We start from the raw sequence: 23,484 nt of genomic DNA on the forward strand, positions 1-23,484 counted from the left end.
ACTTTTGGAACTATCATAGAAATGGTATGATCTTTCCCTCTTCCTTTCAAGCCATTTTCTTCAACTACCTTACACTGCTTTTAATTCCCTTTCAAAACATCAATGGCTGGTTTCTGGGGGAGCATTTACTACTTCACTAATAGATTGGAAACTCATCCGGAAAACGGCAGTGCAAACAAAATGGGAATTGATCTATCTTTTATATTAAGCGATCATTTTCTCAGGAAGGCCCTTGTAATCCTTAATCTTCAGACTTGTAAAAATTATAGTTTGTTCAACTCATACAAAAAAGAAGGAGCTCACTGGCTGTGGCTCAGATGTCTTGACCCAAGTGCCTTGTTTGCCTGGGATTCCTCCTGAAACCTGTAGTCCCTGTAACTTACATGGATAATTCCTTGGAGATGTGCATGAAAATGGAGTACAAGCAGCATGTTAGGAAATTATAAGAAAAGTGATGGTAATGTTAGGTTGAAGAAGTAGCCAATGTATTTTCAAGTAAGAGCATAAATATGCTTCAAAGACACTCACTGGAATACACAGGAAAGGGGTTCGTTCAAAGTCATGTCCCTTAAAATGGTCCATGTCACCATCTTGCAGTCTGATTTCCCACTTATTCCTTGCAAGTCAGACAATCAATGAACAGAAACAATATAACACCCTAAAAAACAGTTACTAGTTAAGGACAATGAGACACAAGTAATCTGAATAAATGGCTTTTAAGCAACCAATAAGCCCTATTTGTTTGCATTATACCACAATAAATTTTAATCAAGAACATCCATTCATAAAAAGCAAAGTTGATTTGCGGACCTCTGAAGCGAAAAGTTGGGGCAAGTAGGCAAATTGTATTGACCTACTTGTTTAACTCTTCCCATTGGTAGGGCCGTTGGCTGACTAATATTTCTGTTCCATATCTGCTGACAGCTGGTGTTCAAATGTTGAATCTATAGCTCTCTGACACCACTGTTGCCAACATTTTCTATTGCATTCAATGGTAATTATAATTATTTTGTGTCTGTTACTTGAAATAGCAATAGCACCTCTTTAACAAATGTGGCTCAAAATAAAATACGTGCTTTGTGGGCATAAAAATCAGCAAACCGTTGGAATGTCTAGAGGGGCCATTGTTGCAAGCCTTATCTAATGAATACGACTTTAAGGTTGTATTTATTCTCACAAAAAACACAGCCTTTCATGAAAGCGACTGAAATATACATGCAGAGCTTCAGGAATAACACAAATTATGATCTAAACTTACTGTAGCCATGATATCTTTTAGAATGAACTCCCGTCAGAACTCTTACTCTTCTTCACAACTCTGAAGGCTGAAAACATTACACCTTTTCAAAACTTTAACCATGCCAAAGAAAGAAGTGCTATCTCACTGTAATAATGTTGTCTTAATTATGTACAATACTTAGCACTAGTTTTACACCAGATGAGTCATAGTAGAAGCTTGTACTTTGCTGTTTGACTAAACCCAACAGCACTTAGAACTCCCTGCAGTAAATGCTTACCAGCTTGCGCTCAGCTCTTCTCTCAGACCACATCTGCTGGATCCTTTGGGGGAGGCTGGTTTGAAGGGTACTGCAATAGGATGAGCAGACACTGTGGTTGGAAAGGAGGGCTCATAGTCAATAGGAACATGCCAGAGAAATGACTTGAAAGCTGCTCAGGTGTTTATGCTTCTCCGGTCATGTTCATTTTAATTAACTGGGATCCTAGAAATCATAGAACTCGGTTTCATTCTTTTTTTTTTTTAAAGGCAGTTTATCTTCTGAATAGAAAGGTGGTCACTTTTAGACATCTTGTGCTGTTTGTTGTAACAAGACAATGCCAAACAGGTAACTGAAGCACTTGTAGTCATTTACAGAATCCCTGTTTACTTGCCTTTCCCCACCTAATCTTTTACTAGTAAAAATAGTCCCATAGAAGCAGATACATATCATTATATGGAGAATTTTTACCACTGGGTTCTCCAGTGAGATAGCATGGTCTGCTGGGCACCTCTTCATTTGTGCATATTTCTTCTCCTTCTCACGTTTCAGGGCTTGTTGAGCTCAGTGAAATCCATGGTAAGCACTGGTTCTTTGCTCAGGTCCCTCCACATGCTCATCTCTAGGACAAAACTGGCCATTCTCAAATCAGTTGTTACCTTGACAATTCATCTCTCTTTATCTGAAACATGTGAATAATGCTGCTTTCAAGCCTTCATAAATGGTGTTGAAATCTTCAGATGAAAAACACTATTAGATAGATCTTTTAAAGGTATTTATAAAGTTGAAGACCAGATGGACTTGCAGCAGAGTATACTGCAGTCTTTATTCATAGTCAGCAGGAGAGGTAGGCTCCAGCCTCAGGTTCTTTGAATCTCTGTCTGGAAAAGCACATAGGAAATTTAAAGTTTGACATTGTGAAAAATTGTTCCCACCTGCATCCCTTTCTTTGCCCAACAGATATGCAGAGTGCCATAGTACCTGGCTATCACAGATCACTGGGAGGCAGTTGCTGAAGCCTCTGTCTATGCAAATAACAAATACTCTATTCATTAAACATCCCCGTAATCAATGTCCTGCTATGGCACCTTCCAACAGACTCTTGATTAATTGAAAGAAGTAAAATACTTCATGTTGAAATAACAGCTGGTTATGATACTTACCAGTATCAGCTCATAGTCTAGAGACAGACACTTCACCAGGAAGCTTTCACTCCTACATATTATTTAAATAGAAGCTGTTTTTTGCAAACTTAGTACCTCTAAGCCAAAGTTTATTACATTGGGCTAGTAGGGTCCTCCTAGTTAACAGTCAGTGTTTTTCAAAGTGCAATATCTGTCTTATCAAAAGCTTTACCCAGAAGAAAATGCAAGGAGCGGAGTGCATGCCACACTATTGTGTGGTGCAAAGAGAATGCATCCAAGTGAAAGGACAAACAAATCATTCTGCTCACAAAATCATTTCATGTCCATTTTAGCCAGGAATGCACTAAATAATGCATCATTCCTCAGCTGCTCAAAAGGTCACCTTTTGGTCTATGAGCAGCTGCAGCAGCTGTGCTCCCCCAAGATCCTGCTGTGAACACGGAACAAAGCGTGAGAGCTCATGACAAGCTCAGGGGACGCAGGTAAGGGACAGGCCTCTAGAGGCCTCCCAGCAGCTCCAGTTGAGAACTACTGCCAAATTTCCTTTCTCCCATTTTTTACTTCAACCCCAAATAGCCTCCTTCTTTCCCCTCCCCTTCCTAAATAAATTAGCCATACGTAAATTATGAGAAAATAGACTGCTAACTCAGATTTTGACACCATGCAGGGACAAGTATTCATGGAGATTAGGGACCTCCTATTCATCATTGATTTCCCACCACGTTCGACAGGAAGGTACAACAAAGAGAATAAAACAGCCCCCCAAGAAGACACTCCACGAGGCCAAGTTCAGCTTAGGGGCTGCTGAGTCTCTTATTCCCAAACTATGATGCAAGCAAGATGATTCTGTGACAAAAATAAATACACAACAGAAGCCTCTGACCCACAGCTGGTCTAGATATATCTCTGATGCTTTAGACTTTCACCCAGTAGATCTGATGAGAGAAATTAGTGGTTTCTTAGATACTATCAGGAACCCAGACGTGAGTTTTGCAGCTAGTAGTCTGTTCATCTTTCCAGACTAAGGTGTTGGTTTATAATATATGGACCTTAGTTTGGAGGGAGGGAGTGTGAAGGGGAAAGAAAATCACCCTGGATTATCGCCTAGTTCAGAATCCAGCCCCCTAACAGGTAGGTCGGGACGATGTGGAGGAGATGTCCTGACCAGACCTGGCTTTGATGGGATGGTTGGGTGAAGCAATGTGCTGTTCTTGTAGGATTTCCTCAGTGATCTTTTCCACAGACCTAATCCTGTTCCATTTCCTGAACACCTAAATCAAAATTGCCTACAACCAGAATAGCTTTTGTTTCAAATTAAATAAAACAAGCAAGGAGAGAAAAAACAACTACACGAGAGAAAAACAAGTGTGTAACTCACTGTAAGGGCCATCTTGCTGTGATGCATAGCAGTCCCTCCTAGACAACAACCTGGGGAACACTTTATTTTTAAAGGTCCAGCACAGAATAACAGAATCATAGTAGACATTCATCTAACCATATGCACCACTCATATCTTTTCTTACCCAGAAAAACACCTTAAAAAAAAAAGGGGAAAAAAACCTAATACACAAGCACTGAATTAAATATAATGCAAAAAAAAATGAGTGCATGCGTATTCCTTAGCCCATCCATATGTGCTTTCATTTCCTCCAGTCACTCACACATCAAGATTGCAGCAGACCTCCATGAAAACCCCCTGAGCTCTGGGATTCCCGCCTCTGTTCCAGGGTGAAGTAGGATTCATTAACTCCAGCTGCCGCTGTTAGCTTTTCCCCACTGCAATGGTTCAGTGTCACTGCCAGCCAGCGCAAAATCCTGCCCCAAAGCACACGCCACGTGGCAAGGCTCTGCAGTTCGGCAGGCTGGCAGCCTTGGAGCCACAGTGGGCACAGCAAGATGGCAGATAGCAAAGGACAGAAAAGAGAGCAAGGGGTGGATGGGCCCACAGAGTTCTTGAAATGAACTGGCACGCAAATTTTAAAATTTGCACTTTAAAAAATGAAAAACAGAATATGGCAGAGTAACCAGTTTTGCCATAAACTGTTCTTTACAACAAGCTGGAGGTAATGGCAATGAAAGCCAGAGAGGCTCTGCAGCCATCATCAAACAACCTCTTGCTTGCTCACGTACCTCTCTGCCACTGGCACCTGAGGGCCCTGAACAGCATGTACTGCAAGTCATAAGAAAGCCCCTTACGCTTCTGACAGCAGCCGTCTCAAACATTTTCCAGCCACGTTACCCTCAGGTAAATCCAGGGTGATTACTGGAATTCAGTCTGCATCAACATCACCATATATACTGGACGCATCCTTCCTTCAGTAGATACTCCAAATGGGGCCAGGATGTAGCCAGCATTGCTTGTCTCATCTAGCCAAGCCCAAGTCTGTGCTGGCCTGCATGGAAAAAAAAATAAAGCAAAGCAAGTCTGCTATCAGTAGGCTTAAATTTGTTCAGCAGGAGCACACATCTCCTTTGCAAAACACCTATGAGCCTGAGAAGTATAAAAGGCTAAAGATATGGAACAATCACACACCAGTTATTTAAAATGTGTGATCCCAGAAAAACTGAGGGATGTTTCTAGCTAGAAACCCAAGCCAGAAAACGATGGCAGCCTGCTGGCCAGCCAACAATCCAGGCTTTAGTACAGGACCAACAAACAGCTAAACAAGTGCTCTTGGTGGGAGAAGCAGGGACGGAAACACACGGCCTTTGCACTCCAGACCTAATCTTGTCTTCCTGTGCTCGAAAGCCATGTGCTTTTGGGCTTCCCTAACATGATTTTGGAGTCTTTGATGCATCCTGAATCTGCCAAAGATCTTGACATCACTACCACTATTCTAAATCATGTCCTTGGGCTGTCTCTGCAAAAGCCAGCCTCTCTCCACTGGCAATACAGGCAACCTGCTAAAAGGTGCCTTCCAATGCAGACTCCTGCACAAAGTGCTTAAATTCAAGCAGTTTCAGTATTGCTCCTGCCCCTGCATCCTTCCGTCCTCATTCTTCCCTCCCCGGCTAACAAGATGATTTTCTCTGGCAAAGCAAACCACATCCAGCACATAAAACCAGCTGCCAGACTGGCGTAAGAGTGTATCTGCACTCCCAATTTGGTGTAGGCAAACTAGCCATTCCCCAGATTCACGCTGAAGCAAGACCAGGAGAGCACCAGTGTCCTCCATCCCATCTCCAGGCTACCACAGGCAGGAGAGCCCAGCCCAGCAGCTGGACTGGAGTCCCCCAGTGCTGCAGAGAGCACCACGCTGCACATGGTATCTGCTGGCCTCTTAAGGGACAACCATGGTAATTTTTTTCTCTTGACCTTATTTTCAGAGCTGTCCCCTTTGACACACGTATTTAACGGGCTGCAATCCAGTTAACACGTGCGCACACTCATGGGCACACACAGAGAACTGATTACATAGAGCTTTCCGTACAGTTCTGATAATCTGGATAATTTATTTGGGTTGGTGAAGTTTGAGTGGTTTTCCATTGTGATTGTTGCTGTGGTGATCCTTCCCTTCATACTTTAAGCCATGATCTGGCTCAAAGTCATGACTGGCTCTGGAAAGCATCATTTTATTAAGACATAATATTAAAACACTGGTGAATAGCCTTTTATTTTTCACACTGAATAATATATATATATTCCTTGAAATTCACATTTACAGATGGAAACATGTCAATATTCCTTTATGACAAACAGGGCTGGTTTTGGCCTTTATTTTGTAACGCCTGTTCTCCTTCATCTCCTTGGGATGCACAGTCAGAACCTCTGCTCACTTGGGTTACTTTTTCAGGAGAGTACATACTTATTCAGAAACATCAATGCTGTCATTAAAACTAGTTGCATGTGTAATCCCCCAGGCATGGGGTTTAAAAAAGCTACCTCCTTCCCTGTTAGCAAGGTTAATGACTGCTCTGCAGAAGGGGAGCAAGGCGATTTCATTTTTTTTCCTATCATTCCTGAGATTGCAGAGCCAGCATTCCTCTCTCTGCAGAGAGGACAGCAATTGTCAGCTCCCTACCTTCGTTTATACCTTGATCAATGAAGCTGTTGGCAGAGAAAACTGTTATGCACAGTAAGAAAAGCAGTACAAAACTTCTGCTACTGATGGAAACAGCCAATGGCAAGTTATTCCCACTTGTAGCCGGGGCTGAAGACAAATTCTTGCGTGGCTCCAACAAAGTAAGGGTGGTAGCACCCCCCCCACAACCCTCCCCAAAATCTATAGCTCTGCCGTTGCATGGCAACAGTGCACAGCACACAAGGAGGTGCTCATGGCGTGTGGAGGTCCAGCCCTCAAGCATCCTGAGCTTCTCTCCTTTCTCTTCACTCTGAGTAGTAAACTGGAGCATCGTGGGAATGGTTGTGTTTTTAAAGTTGCAAAACTACTTCTATTAGACTGCTTTCCCATAGTCTGCTTCACACTGAGTTGTCCCGTGGAGAACTCCATTTTCTTCATGGAAAAGGATACCATGCAGTATAGATGAAAATAAACTGAACTAGGCCAATGGAAAGCTGTCCTCTCATTTAGTTGTGGTTTTCTGAAAATTATTGTTTGAGATGAAGTTTTGTTTGTCTTGTTTAAAATCCAGGATTAATCATTCAGGAAAGTTGACAATTCTGTTTCTTCATTTTGTATCTCCTATGGGTGTTTTCCAGCATTTAAAACAATTTCCAGATTATTATTGTTTGAGGTGGGAATGAACAAGGGACTTGCTTATTTTCCATTCAGGCAAATAAAAAGTGACATTCCAAAAGGTTTTATGATTTCCATCATTGCAGCCGAATGTGTTTGGTGTATCTGAATAAACCAGGTTCAGATATTTGTTCTTGAGATGCACTAACAGAAGCTACCACAAAACTTTTATTTCACAATGTGATTGCAGATATAGGGTGATATGAAACTATGTATTTTCTTCATTTTAATAAGAAAAACTCCTAGAATCAGAAGCAGAGAAAACGCTTAACAAACAGACATGTATACATTTATTTACACACAAACACACACAATTACTATGAACTGCATTAAACACGATGACAGAAAACAACAGCATGAATGTGCCCATGTCTTTTGTTTCTCACTGCTTCTCTAGAAATGTCAAGATTTTTAAGGTTTCATCTGCAAGTTTTCAGTAAGTGCTAGAAACTCATGCCTTCCAAAAAAGCAATACACAATCCTCCGTGGTCTTAACACTCTCTGGATAGATGCTGGTAGATTCAGCAGCCTGTTGATGGAGCAAATTACGTCAGAGGTGCAAAAACACAGCCTATGCCGCGCTGATGGAATTAGGACACAGCTTCCTACAAGCCCTCCAGTCCTTTCCCACCATCACCAGCCCGGTGAAGGCGCTTAGACTCTACCTTCCCACTGATGCCTAAGGGCAACGCATTGGACCAGGACGACACACGCGTGAGGCTAGACTGCACCCTGGATGGTATTTTCGGGACACCCTGGATCCTATGCGGCGGCTGAACAGGGGTGCTGTGCTTGTGCTCATCCGCACGATGCCAGCAAGCCTCCCACAGCCACAGCCGGCATGCCGCCGCTCCGTGACAATTCCCCCACCAGGCAGGGCAAAATCCAGCCCGGGATCTTAATCACACACTGGCATGGGGAGGGCAGGATTTGACAGCTGGTTTGCTTTCACCTTGGCCCTTTCCACGCTCTGTCCCATACTGTGAGGCCACCAGTACCAGAGTAATTTGCAGGCATGCATTTATTCATGCATCTTATGTGTGTATGTATGTATTCTTGCCCACACCGTGCGTTAGAAGTGATAGAATTCTGCAAAGAAAGGAAGTGACAACTCTGGGAGCTAGGAAAAAGCATGCAGGGTCAGCTGAATCCCTTTTCTGGGTCATTTTAAGAGAGTCAGATTTCACTCCACAGACCCATTGTAATTTAAACCCAGTCCCATTATACAAGAAACAAAACCAAAGCAAAGCAGACTCTGCTGGATGGAGCCCAGCTGCCCAGAGCTACTTTGATACCTCTCATTAGCCGCAAATGCCAGGTCTCGCTTCCCATGCTCAGCCAAAGGTGCTGGATTTTGGCTCACCTCCCATGCTAAAGGCATGCACCAAGCCTGACCTAACTGCAGATTCATGGGACCAGACTGAACCTTCAAAGTCCCGTTCTGCCGTGGCTCAGCTCCATTTCCATGCACACTCTTCGCATTAAGGCAACCTTCCAAGCAACTAGAAGATTTCCTACCTGCTGTAAGGTAGCTTTATTATGAGTGTATATCATAACATAGCTTTTTACGTGTGATTCCACAGCCGGATTGCTGCCTTCGTTGCAGGGGGCTGAGCTACAGCCCCTACGGGAGCTCTGAACAGTGCATTTGCAAGCAGAATGTAGGTTTCTGTGCTATTTCTGAAGCTCTGCGATTCACTTCCTGCCTCGCACACGGGCTGGGGTTTTAGCTTAGATGCAAAGCTCAGATTGAGCTGTCAGTCACAATATACTTCTCTTTTTCCCTTCTTAGAAAACGGATTTATATCTGTAAAAGATGCACTCAGCTCAAAACCCTCTAGCCTTAACTACATTGGCTCTGAAGCAAAATATGGAGAGAGATGAAGGTATGTGACAGAATTAAGTCTGCACTGTAAAGTAAACCTAACTCATGTCCAAATCCCAGCCTTGCTGAACTACCAATGGACTTGGAATCAAATCCCCACAGAACTTGACAAGAAGTTGCCCAGGTAAAAACAAACTTAATTTTTTAACAGCGTATTTCCTAGTAATTTCAATGACAGTTTGGTTTTAAGGACCAAATTCTCAGACAGTAACTCATGACCCAATTCTGAAGTCAAGACTGCAGTTCACAAATAATTTTCCCCATACATTCCTCAGGAATTTTGGAGAGAAAGGATGCTAAAAGAAGGCCACAGTAAGCACAAAAAAGGCAAAAGCAGTTGGCCAGATATTTAAATCAGATAAGTCAGTAATAAATACAGACTTTCAGCAGCAGTTTTTGCAAACCCATAGAGGGGAGCTTAGCGGCTCCTAAATCAAGGCAGGTAAGAAGTTGGAGAGGCTTAACTAGTTACTACCTTACCACACACCACCTGCTCACCTTCACCCCATATGAAATGAAGGCATAAGGTAACTCACGGATAAAACCACACTGAATGCCTTCAATTCTGACTGTATTCCTCCCTGCTTCCCCACGACCAAAAGGTATTAAGATGCATCTTTAGTCAAATACGTATCATAAAAGACAGAGAGCACTCAATTTTTGGGTGTTGACGGGGGGAAGAAAGACCAGGATATTTGCTGTCTCACCTTTCTCCAGAACTTAATTTTGAATTAGCTTTGTGGCTTGGCTAAATAGCCTACACACTGATATTTTAAAATGATGATTAATTTTTCCAGCTCCTTAGAATACAGGGTTAATTCTAGTAATCACAGCTGCTCATTGCTATAGCTTGTTAATACTTATTTAATCTTTGAGAGTCCAACTTAAAGCTTCCATCTCTGGATTCCTTTAAGGAGAAGTTAGATGCACATCTGTCAGGGATGATGCTGATTATAGTTGCATTTGCTTTCAGTAGGAAAGATGGTTGAATGATCTCTTAAGGTCCTCTTCAAGGCTAATTTTCCATTATGAAGTCTGATCATAAAACAACCTAATTGCACTATTTCAAGAGAAAGTTTCCCCATCCCAGTGGCTCCCTGCCATCCTTCCGTTTCTCTTCTGTTTGTATTTTAATAAATCCTTTCTCTTTCATGTAGTTTGGCCATAAGAAAAGCAGTAAGCGTATCTTTGAGAAACTACCCCTAGGACAGTTGGACAACTTTCAGGTGACAGACAGGGAACCATCAGCTCTATCTTTCTATTCTACCGTTTATTGTATGTGAGATAAAACTAGAATATTTAATAGTGGGAGGAGAGAGGTAAAGCAGTGTCTCACCACGGCTTCACAGACACAGGTCTCTCTACCAGCAAAGCACTCAGCAGTACAAGTTTTCTGGATTGGATCTGGGCAGAAGACTGCATTTCTATCAAGTTAGTCGTAGTACCTGAGATACAGGTAATATCTGCTCTGGTAGAAAATTTGTCATTGCCATTTCCAACCTCAGACAGTCTTTGGACATTTGAACCATATCTGGAAACACCTGAATGATAGCTATGGCACCAGTGCTCTGCACTGTGTGGTCGCTATGTCTATAAAACACTCCTGGGGACCTTTCTGTTGGGTTTCCTCTACTATCAGAGTCTGGTCTAAAAAGAAACTAGTGCTTTGGCCCCCTGGCATTTCTGACAGACTTTTTGAGGCAGGTCCTATAACAATTATGAAGCAGTTCACAACCCACATTTGCATATTCTTGAAGTGTAAAATATTCCAGAAATTCCTGGTTATATTCCCCACAAATTCTACCCCCTGTGTTGCTTTTCTTTTTTTTTTTCCTTATTTCCATTATCTCACCACTTCAGTAAAGATCAAAAGTCATTATAATGTTCTGTTTGATGGGTAAAATCCCTCTAGACTAATCTCTTGCAATGGCACACAGACCTGCAGACATTTTTCTGGAAAAAGTTTTAAAAAATTTGAATATTATTCCATATATTATAATACTTGGTCTGTTCATTTTTAGTCATCTCTAGAGTGAAACTTTATGTTTTTCATTTGAACACAAAGATTTCTTTTATGCGTGAGATTTAAATTAGCAGTGGGCAAAGCAATTGCAAAAAGAGAGAAGGAGAGGGGCTGAACATTTCATCTACCACAGAATCACAGAATCATTAAGGTTGGAAAAGACATTTAAGGTCATCAGGTCCAACCATTAACCCAACATCACCATGCCCACTAAACCATGTCCTGAAGTGCCACGTCTACACATTTTTTGAATACTTCCAGTGATGGTGACTCCACTACATCCCTGGGCAGCCCGTTCCAATGTTTGACCACTCTCTTCGTAAAGAAAATTTTCCTGACATCTAGTCTAAACCTCCCCTGGCACAACTTGAGGCCATTTCCTCTCATTCTATCACTAGTCACTTGGGAGAAGGGACCAACACCTACGTCACCACAACCCCCTTTCAGGTAGTTGTAGAGAGCAATAAGGTCTCCCCTCAGCCTCCTCTTCTCCAGACTAAACAACCCCAGTTCCCTCAGCCACTCCTCGTAAGACTTGTGCTCCAGACCCCTCACCAGCTTCGTTGCCCTTCTCTGGACAGGCTCAAGCACCTCAGCATCCTTCTTGTAGTGAGGGGCCCCAAACTGAACACAGTATTCAAGGTGCGGCCTCACCAGTGCCAAGTACAGGGACACGATCACTTCCCTACTCCTGCTGGCCACACTATTTCTGATACAGGCCAGGATGCTGTTGGCCTTCTTGGCCACCTGGGCACACTGTCAGCTCATATTCAGCCGGCTGTCAACCAGCACCCCCAGGTCCTTTTCCGCTGGGCAGGTCTCCAGCCACTCCTCCCCAAGCCTGTAGTGTTGCATGGGGTGGTTGTGACCCAAGTACAGGACTCGGCACTTGGTCTTACTAAACCTCATACAATTGACCTCTGCCCATTGATCCAGCCTGTCCAGATCCCTGTGCAGAGTCCTCCTGTCCTCCAGCAGATCAACACTCCCGCCCAGCTTGGTGTCATCCGCAAACTTACTGAGGGAGCACTCGATTCCCTCATCCAGATCATCGATAAAGGATATTAAATAAGACCATACCCAAAACTGAGCCCTGGGGAACACTGCTTGTGAGTGGCCACCAACTGGATTTAACTCCATTCACCACAACTCCCTGGGCTCGGCCATCGAGCCAGTTCTTTACCAACCAGAAAATAATGAACCCACAGTGAGCTACAGAGGACACATGCCCCCAGCTGAAGTCCTCTATCTTCCCACCAATCCTGTGACTTGGTGCAGACCCAAGTCTACCCACCCCATGTAAGACTCCCATTTGAGTGCTCTGGTCCCAGAGCTACTTTGGAGACCAGCACAGAAGCTTTAAACCTCCTATGCTCAAACTGAGCCTTCCCCTTTGTTTCTTTGCCAAAAACATCTGACAGAACTTCAGTGGCACTCTTCTACAGGGGCTGTTTCCTGAGCTGGGGCTGTACAACATGTCAAGCCATAGTAGCAGGCAACTGAAGCACTTTTAGCACCTATGTTTGTCCCCAGAAAGGAGTATGGGGATGAGGGGGCGAGGAGAGAGGACATGATTTCTGGCAGCAATTGGCCTGAGTGAACTTACCAGAATTTTCAGCAAACACAGAGTAAACTGGAAGAGGACACTTGGTTTGTAGCCTGCTGGCCAGCAGTAGGAGAAGGAGCAGAAGACTAAGGAAGGAATTCCCCAGCCACAGAGGAGAAAGAGCGTGCTGGGTTATCAAAAGCATATGGACGTCAGGGAACTGTATGGACTTCTTTCTGCAGTTTGCAGCTGATCTCCAAATATTTAGTGGGACGCTGCTCCCAATGGGTGCAAATGTTTGCTAATCCTTACAGGAGAAAGAGTAACACTTTTAATTAAAAGTATGTTTTGTAATACTATATTGTTTACAAACATGCTGTCTGGGAAAGGATGAAAGTTGATTCTGTTTTTAAGTGGTTTTGGTTTATATTTGAGTTCTCTAAATTTAACCATGGCAAACCTGACTGCATCTGACAGCCAGATATAATAAATTCAAAACTTTAATGTCTGTCTCTCAAATCAAACAAAATAAAAGTAATCCTCTGTTTTCATTTCTCTTCTCTAAAATCCTCTGACTGCAATTGCCCCTGACTCCTTAGATAAAAAGAAGGGTCTGATCATCCACCATTGTCTGTATATACCCAAGGGACAGTACTGAAGACTACGGCATTTCTTGAAATGCATATAACCAGCAGCAAAATCTGGCTGGGTGACTTCAGGAAGAGTTTTACTAGTGGTACACCTGTGCTGTAACCTGCTACGGGGAACAGCAAATTTCTATACATCCTTTTGGTAGAGCACACCCATTACACAGCCCCATTGATAATACTGTGCTAAAACTACAGACAAGGTGTCAGAGATAGTAAAGAGATAGCAGAGAATAACAATTGCCATTTTCCGATCCTCTGGCAGATGTCACTGTGAGCACTGAGCTTTCCTTACCCCAGGAAGGGACCCACAACCAATACATTGCTGCCCTCCCAGAAAGGTGTCCTTTGGAGCAGAACATGGTGGGAGCCAGCCCATCCCCAACTCTCTTGCCACCTTGCTGCCAGCATAGTGTCTTAAAAGGTAAGGTCTTACTCTTAATGTGCTTTGTGCCCAGTCTCCCCTGCAAAGGCTCAATGCTGTCTACAAACATAATTTCATCAAACATTTTTCCATCTATGTTGAGAAAACATATGGCACAGTCCCTCAAGGAGTTCAGTTTGGATCTGATGCGATATACTAATGATGCCGCCCTAACACACAGTCATCATAGTATTTTGTAAGATCCTTGGTGTTGCCAGAATATTGCCTGGTTTATGCTAAAGAAACAATCTCTGAATCTGTTTCTTAGGTACCACATCATTCTTCTATTTTAAAATATTCTGTGATTTGTCTGGGTAGAGTTTTTATGCAAGCACATGTCCTTATCTATTGGCTTTGTTCCAGCCTGAGGTGTTATGTTTTTCCTAGTGTAGCACTGGTTGCACTACAAATAGACCTCACATATCCCACCCTAAAAGGCTACAGTATTTCAATGCTGTTTGAAGTCATTGTGTCTGTGACCTCGTCCCTCCAAGGATCTGATGAAGGTGCTAAGCGTATACATAATTTTTAAACTGTACACTAGTTAGCAGAAAAAAGGCACTACATTGGAAGTATTGTTGTTGTAAATTGAATTTATAACACTTAAAGAACGAACAAGTGGACTAATAATGTGATGTACCTACAGATTCAGATGCTAACTTCCCATGATATGGAGTACTTTCATTGAGTGCTGAAAACTGAATCTGGTTATAGAAGAGCTCTTAATTTTATTCCAGCCTGGGCAAATACAAACTTTTGTAAAACAAGAAGTTACTGGATTTGTCAAAGATGTAAAGGAAACCTGTGTTATCCTAGAAGTTACAGCAGATAAGCTACTGGTGAGTTTCAACCTAACACCTAATAAAGAATTTGGCTTATACTGTAAAGACAAGAGTAGTCTGTTCAGACTATGGATACTATGCTGTGGGCCCACAGCAGAGACTGCCATTTAACAGTGCAGTTCTGCAACCACAGAGTCACATTCCCCTTGGGATGCCCAACTAGGTTGGCTCTTGAGTCCCTCTAAGCATTCAAAAAAATTGGGGGTCTCAGTTACAACCCTCTAAAATGCAACAACAAAAAAAAGTAAACCAAGAACATTTGGACTGAGATGCAATTTGTTTTGGTAGGGAACAGAGTACAGGATGGTTTGGTTGCAAATAAATCCTAACTGCTCTTAACAGCATCCTGCAAAGCTGCTAAGGACCTATACAAGGACAGCAGGATCAATATAAGCTAAACTTGCATTTCGTAGCTGGAATCAGAGCCACTTCATACTGACAAAATTATAAAACAGCAAAAGAGCAATGAGACACTCTGGCACATGTGTACATTTTCTAAAACCACACATAATGAAGGCTTTAGCAATGCAGAACTCAACCTCCCAGCTCAAAGTTTTATTGGCCATTATCTTGCTCGATTTGGAGCAATGGCTCTGGATGCAGTAAAAGACATTCATTTTTCACGATGTTTCCCCACATAACTGACAAATTTATTATTGTTATAAAAAAGGACACAATTTTGAAACCCTCAGAGTGCCTTCCTTGTAATGGTGCCAAATATTTTTCTCTTTTCATTTGCATTCAGGGATCACTGTGCCCAAACCACCCTCATCTACTTTTTCCACTCACATAGATGCAGCTGATGTTGGATCACCAGCCATCTCGGTTCTTGCCCAAGGTAATAGTTTTGGACTAGAGCAATCAGATACACTGAGAGACTGTTTCCAAATTAGAATGGAAATTGCTAGATGTTCCCAGCATAGCCTCCTAGTGTCTTATTTCAATATGGTGTGAACTCTGAAAATCTTTTGGCTACCCAACCTCTCTGCTTGAGAATTATAGACAATTTGTTCAGTTTGTAGAATGGTTGAAAAAGTAGATATATTCAGAAATTCAAATAATTATCAAAGAACTTACAAGTGCTACATAAACATCTGGAATATACGTATTCTTCAACAGGCTTTGCATATCTTCTACCTGCAAGGAAAGAAAGTGAATGAAATGGCAGCAAAACATGTTTCAAGTGGTAAATGTCTGAAGAGGTCACAGGCAAGAGAAAAGGACAGAAATTAACAGGGCACTAAGGTACCTGGTTAGCCAAATTTTGCTTCTCCCAGGGACAAGTCCTCCCTTCATATTGCAACCCTTGTGAAGAGAGCAGAAACCTGAAGCCAAAGACCTCCCGCTTTCTCCTAGGGCTGCTCAGCTCTTCGGACCTCAACCCAATGACCCAGATCTCAACACCACATCATTCTGAAAATATCTTTAATATCTTGTCTCTCTCTTTCATGAAGTCACTTTGGGGGCCTGATACAAGACATAAACATGGTTTCCCTCAGCCAGACATGCCTAAACTTCCCTGGAAGCTGGAAGAAGGCTTCTTCAGAAAGGCTGCACCCTTTTACTTCCCTGTCTTCATTGGACACTTCCTCACCCTGCCATCTCTCTTCCTGTCCACCTTCAGGGTCAGCACAGACCCCTGTCTCCTCTTTGCCCACAACTCTCCTTTCTCTTAGAGATGCATCCTGGAGCTCACCACAGTCAGTGACACCAGGGAATGAGATGTCTGGGCCATTCATATCATCCTCTGCTAGCTCCTTGAATAACTCTTGCACCAGTTGTATCCCGGTCCTCTGGGATAGCCAGGTTTCAACAGGAAATTTTATCACAGTGAGTGCCATTAACCCAGTTACATCCACACATCACATTTTACCTTACACAGCCTGCAGTAAGGATCTGCTGTCTTTATTTCCACTTCGCTGCTTCTCATCAGCCTTCACTGTAGCCCTCACTCCTTTTTTTCTTTCTTTGTCATACTCAGACCTAGCCCAAGTGAGCAAGGGTTGGATACTTTTCCTCTCACCACAGCCAGCTAGGAGTTTGGCATAGCCTAAATCAGTTGTCTGTACTTTCTCTGCAGTAGAGAAAAAGCTCCAGAGGGCTTTTCCTCCCACAGTATTCAGGTACGCCAGAGAGGGGAATTCACCACCTTACAGAGAGCAGGAGATCAGGCAGCAAGCTCGAAGATGAGAAGCTGAACATTCAGATTGCTACAGTTCAGCAGTCCCTCCCTTACAGCATGAATAATAAAGATCTGAAAGACAGAGACTGACTGCCTGATCAAGGCTTTCACTTTTCTGGAAGCCTAGATGTCCTCTCCTTTCCATTATCACTTTCAAGTTGGGGTGGGGGGTGTGTGTGTGTGTGATTTCTGGTGTCCCCAGGAGGTTGTGAAGACCATAAGGGCATATTCAGCACTCGTCTGTGGGGCTGACATCAGTTCTGTGCAACATGATGCTCAGTGTTAGGTTATCGTTTGGGTCAACAGCCCAAATGTTTCTTTCAAGCTTCTTTTCAGACTCTGCATCAAGGTTAAGCCTAGTTCTCCAGGATCCACAGCAGCCTCCATTTAAGGCAAGGAAAACAAAGGAAACTGCTCCTTTGAAACTACTAACGATTGAAGCCTTTTAATTCTTTTCCTGTTTGCCATTAATTTCTGCCCCTGTGAGTCTCAGAGCTTGCTGCTTTATCTTCTAAGCTTTAGAAGCCTTGTTTTCCTCAAGGACACCTTGGATTTATGAACATTTATTTCTTTGTTCACTGTGTCCTTCCAATTTTTTTCAGAATCAAGAAGTCATTACAGCACCAGTTGATCCTCTCTCCTTGCCAAGTGAATCTTGTGTTTGGAAAGTAAGTGTTTTCTGTATGTAGGGAATCTTTTTTTTATAGTTTTCCAAGTAATACAGAATGCCTATTATAAGAAAGAAATCTCTATATACTCTTACAAAAACATAACATTAATAAGAAGAGATAAAACTAGATTGATCCTCAATTTCCCCACCCCAATCTTCAAAACAATAAAAAATATCTTATATTGTCTTCATTCAGTGAAAAGACCGTCTCCTTTGTAAATCAACAAATTCACCTTTTCTTAAGCCTGCTTATCATTAATTGTCTCATATATACTTTCCTCCTTGCCTCGATTCTTCTCTCTCTGCTCATTATCATTAGCAGTCTTATTCTTACCAGGCATGTAAATGGAACTCTTGAAGACTTTACTGATGTCCACATCCTTTGTGTCCTTCTGAGTCCAACCTAAGAAATTCACAATCAAGTCAGAGACTGCATATCTTTATTGATGAGTGCTACTTATAAACAAAAAAGAATTCAATCTCCTCTCTTGATTTCATAGGTCTATCTAAAAGGATATTCCTTCAGTTTAGGATATATCCTGATAATGGATTTAAAAGTTATTTCAGGTCTTTTAATTCCCCTTGCCAATTTGTACACCTTTTCAGGCAGACGTTGTCCAAAATACTGTTCAAAATATTTTTCCCTGGTTTTTGTGACAAACCCCAAACAAATCAATAAATGCCTAGCCCTCTGAGCAAACGTGAAAAAGTCTGTATGACAGACCACCAAAATATGTTGTCAGACTACCCATACTGGCAGGGAAAATGTAAGTACTGAAATAACGAACCAAGGCCAGGCTGAGTTACCATGCATGGCTGTTAGTAAAATCATGTTATCACTCATAAAGTGAGCAAAAGAAAGGCCACCCTCACGTACCTCACTGATGTGCTGTGGAAGGCGACACTAAAGCAAAGCCTGGCCGCATGCATGAGAATGATAGAATCCCACTTGACCTAGAAGACTGAAGTATTTCCTACTGGAGTGACGCATGTGTTCCACTGGGAAGCACAGACGGGGAGGCGATTTCCAGTGAGTGATCCCTGTGTTTACTAGAAGACTTGAAGAAGGAGCAGCCTTCAGCGTGCTCCTAATGTTGCCAGTGATGGGAGGGAGTCTCTACCCATGATGAGTCTGTCAGGAGGCGGTGAAAAAAGAAAAAGAAGAGAAACTATGAAATTGATAAATCTGCAGTTTATCCCTGGCTTAAAAGTCAACCTTGCATATTGCTCCAGATCACAAGCCTAAACCTGCTTCCAGGGAAGCCAGTGACAGCTCAGGATTGAGGTCCAGTCCAATTAAGTATTTTATATCCTTACAAGGGATATTTGGAATATCAGCTAACATGTAAGTTTACGGTTCCTTTTAGTACAAAAATACCTGTGTTCTTTTAGAGTATAAATATTTCAAAACCATTGATTCTTGCATATTGCTCTTACCTTTATGGTCTTCAGAAGCTAAAATATAGCAACTGTTACCTGCACTCAATTTATTTAAAATCTCATCAGCTTTTCTACACAACACAGGTTCTCATATGGATGAAGCCACAGACACTCTTTGGACATTCTTGGGCTGCTCCTCAGAGCTCTGAGGAGAGTATGGCACAAGATGATCAGCAGCCTAGGTCTGAGAGCTTGCCCTGGTCTTCCTGTTACATCAAAGTGCTCAAGACAGTGCAATTTGTATGAAAGATTCTCACAATGACCAAACGAGCAAAGGGAGATAAAAATCAGGAAGAGAAGCAGAGTCCTTTGGCTCTTCTTCCAGCAGAGTACATTTCAGAAGCATAGGCAGAAGCCCAGCCTAAGGCTTAGCTAGGAAGGTCACAGGCAAACATTTGCCAGTTTGCGACACCTGCTTGTATGCAGGTCATCCTCTGAAAACTACAAAAGCATTCTTCATGATGAAAAACCACAAAAACTGTCAAGAGCTACATTCCTGAGAGCTTTCCAATCCCTTCAGCCACACTACTTGGGGTTTTAGAAAGCATCAGTCCTCACTTTATTCACAGTGTGATTCTCTTCAGTGGTACCTTCCCAGCAAAAGGGAATCCACTGCATCACTTCCTGTAGCACAGTGCAGAGGGCCACAGGGTCATCATTGCATCAGGCCAGTAGTGGTCCTTGAGACTAAGAAACTCAGAACTTCAACTTACCAGATGTCTGCTGGAAATACAACACAGCAGAAAGGAAACAGTCTAGGAGGTTCCTGGAGTGTGTGGAAGATAACTTCTTGACACAGCTGGTGAGTGAGCTAGGGAAGGTGCCCCATTGGACTTGTTCATGAACAGAGAAGGACTTGTGGGTGATGTGATGGTTGGAAGACATCTTGGGCATAGTGATAACAAAATGGTAAGCGCTTTTGATTCTTAGAGGAGTAAGGGGTGGGGGGTCAGCAGAACTGCTACCTTGGACTTCTGGAGGGCAGACTTTGGCCTATTTAGGAGAATGCTTGAGAGTCCCTTGAGAAGCAGTTCTGAAGGGCAAAGGAGTCCAGGAAGGCTGGACATTATTCAAGAAGGAAATCTTAAAGGTGTAGGAGCAGGCCGTCCCCACGTGCCAAAAGGTGAGCCATTGGGGAAGATGACCGGCCTGGCTGAACAGAGAGCTTTGGCTGGAACTCAGGAAAAAAAGGAGAGTTTATAACCCTTGGAAGAAGGGGCAGGCAACTCAGGAGAACTACAAGGATATTGTGAGGCTATGGAGGGAGAAAATTAGAAGGGCCAAAGCCCAACTAGAACTTAATCTGGCTACTGCCATAAAAGACAATAAAAAATGTTTCTATAAAAACATTAGCAACAAAAGGAGGGCCAAGGAGAATCTCCATCCTTTATTAGATGCAGGAGGAAATATAGTGACAAAGGCTGGGGAAAAGGCTGAGGTACTTGATGCCTTCTTTGCCTCAGTCTTTAATAGTAAGACCAGTTGTTCTCCAGGTACCCAGCCCCCTGAGCTGGAAGACAGGGACAGGGAGCAGAACGAAGCCCCCATAATCCAAGGGGAAATGTTTAGTGACCTGCTACACCACTTAGACACCCACAAGTCTATGGGGCCAGATGGGATCCACCCAAGGGTACTGAGGGATCTGGCAGAAGTGCTCATCAAGCCACTTTCAATCATTCATCAGCAGTTCCGGCTAACTGGGGAGGTCCCAGTCGATTGGAAGTTAGCAAATGTGATGCCCATCAACAAGAAAGGCCGGAAGGAGGATCTGAGGAACTACAGGCCTATCAGTCTGACCGTGGTGCTAGGGAAGGTTATGGAGCAGATCATCTTGAGTGCATCACACTGCACGTACAGGACAACCAGGTGATCAGGCCCAGTCAGCATGGGTTTATGAAAGGCAGGTCCTGCTTGACTAACCTGATCTCCATCTATGACAAGGTGATCTACTTAGTGGACGAGGGAAAGGCTATGGATGTTATTTACCTGGACTTTAGTAAAGCTTTTGACATGGTTTTCCACAGCATTCTCCTGAAGAAACTAGCTACTCATGGCTTGGATGGGTGTACTCTTGGCTGGGTAAAAATGTGGCTGGATGGCCAAGCCCAAGGAGTTTTGGCGTTAAGTTAAATTCAGTTGGCATCCAGTCAAAAGTGGTGTTCCTCAGGGCCCACTACTGGGGCCTGTTCTGTTTAATATCTTTATCAGTGATCTGGGCAAGGGGGACAAGTGCACCGCCAGTAAGTTTGCAGATGACAACAAGTTGGGCAGGAGTGTTGATCTGCTTGAGGGCAGGAGGGCTCTGCAGAGGGATCTGGACAGGCTGGATCAATGGGCTGAGGTCAATTGTATGAGGTTTAGTAAGACCAAGTTCCAGGTCCTGCACTTGGGTCACAACCATCCCATGCAACGCTACAGGCTTGGGGAGGAGTGGCTGGAGAGCTGCCCAGCAGAAAAGGACCTGGGAGTGCTGGTCAACAGCCAGCTGAACATGAGCCAGCAGTGTACCCAGGTGGCCAAGAAGGCCAACGGCATCCTTGTGTCAGAAACAGTGTGTCCAGCAGGAGTAAGGAAGTGATCCTATCTCTGTACTCGGCCCTGCGTTTAGTTTTGGGCCCCTCACTACAAGAAAGACATTGAGGTGCTGGAGCATGTCCAAAGAATGGCAACAAGGCTGGTGAAGGGTCTGGAGAACAAGTCTTATGAGGAGCAGCTGAGGGAACTGGCATTGTTTAGTTTGAAGAAAAGGAGGCTGAGGGGAGACCTTAACATTCTCTACAAGTACCTGAAAGGGGGTTGTGGTGAGGTGGGTGTTAGTCTCCTCCCAAGTCACTAGCAATAGAACAAGAGCAAATGGCCTCAAGTCGCCTCAGAGGAGGTTTAGATTCAATATTGGGAAAAATTTCTTCACCAAAAGAGTTGTAAAGCACTGGAACAGGCTGTCCAGGGAAGTGTTTGAGTCACCATCCCTGGAGGTGTTTAAAAAGACGTGTAGATGTGGTGTTTAGGGACATGGTTTAGTGGTGGATTGTCAGTGCTAGGTTAACAGTTGGACTTGATGATCTTAAAGGTCTTTTCCAACCTAAACAATTCTATGATTCTAAAAAATTTATTGGCAATCAGTTTATGTCTGATCCTGTGGCTCATCAGGAGTGCAACCCATTAGGAAGGGCACCCCAAACAATTGCCAACAAAGCTTTTAAGGTGCCCCCCCAATTTATATGCACAGTGCAGATATATAACTGGAAGAACTAAGCAGCTAAGCAAGTTTTTCAGAGTATCACCTCTGTTCTACTGGAATGAATTCTGCAATATGCTGCTTGTCTTATCAACTCTACAGATCTTAGAAGGAGCAAGAGGGACATGATAAAAGAAACATCACCAAAAAATGAGATAAACCAGGTTTTCATTTCAGAATCTTCTAGTGTGAAACAAAAGCTGTACAGCATGTTGTAATGCTGGTAATCTCTGCTTTTCAACAGTATTACACTTGAATTTCTAGCTCTTGCTCTGAATAGTTGGGGATTCCTGAAAGACCTATCAGGGTTCAGACTGAGTAGAAATTAGGTATTTAATGGTGCAGGATAAACACACATAATTGCACAGCTCTGCATTTTAGTATATCAGTATTCTTAACACTCATAGAATACAAACATTTCTGTGTCACTATGTAGAAAGACTCATTTAATCTGGAATTAAAATGCATTCAACTCGAGGGCAAAACAACACTGCTGTTTGACTATGTATAATCGTAGGTCAAGAAGCAAAGAAGAATATCCCATTCAATTAATGCTTCTTACAGCCTGAAAGCTGCAGAGTGGAATTTAGTCACTTAGCTGGAAAGAAAACTATTATTCTTATGAAAAAGAGAGAAGAAATGTCCTCATTACAAATATAGCTAATTGAAAGATTAATTTTCAATCATGGAATAAATTCCAAGATACCAACATCTAGATTTTATTCAAGACAAAATAATACCCAAAACACCACTTTAAAAACAACTTTTCAAAGTCAAAACTTCCAAATATTTCATGAAACAAAATCCTTTATAAATATTTCATTTGAATGCTTTTCAGAAAGCCTGAAAGGACTGTTTGGATAAAATCATTACCTTTTTGACTTTTACATAAATGAATGGAATATAATACATCTGAAATTAAAATGTCAATAAAGCCAGTACATGTTTCTGTTAAACATTTCAATTTGTCAGCTGAACACTGCAACAGAAAGTTTTCCACCAGGCAGATGTACAAGCAGGCAGCAGGAAAAGGGATTTTCTGTAACACAGTTCAGACCTTTATTTAATGGAAAAGTATTATGAAGTTAGAAATAGCAGAAACTTTTTGCCAAAAGGCAGCGAAAACTAGGTCATGTGTTTGTGCCCTTCAAAAATTCCTTATTCTCTTTCCCTGCTTGTGTTTCCTCCTAAGTATCATTTGAGGGGGTGAGGATGTGCAGGAAGGTTACAGCTTTCCTGACAAGCTGGG

This window comes from Phaethon aethereus (genome assembly GCF_964289735.1).
Source record: "Phaethon aethereus genome assembly, chromosome: 2".
Classification (NCBI taxonomy): domain Eukaryota; kingdom Metazoa; phylum Chordata; class Aves; order Phaethontiformes; family Phaethontidae; genus Phaethon; species Phaethon aethereus.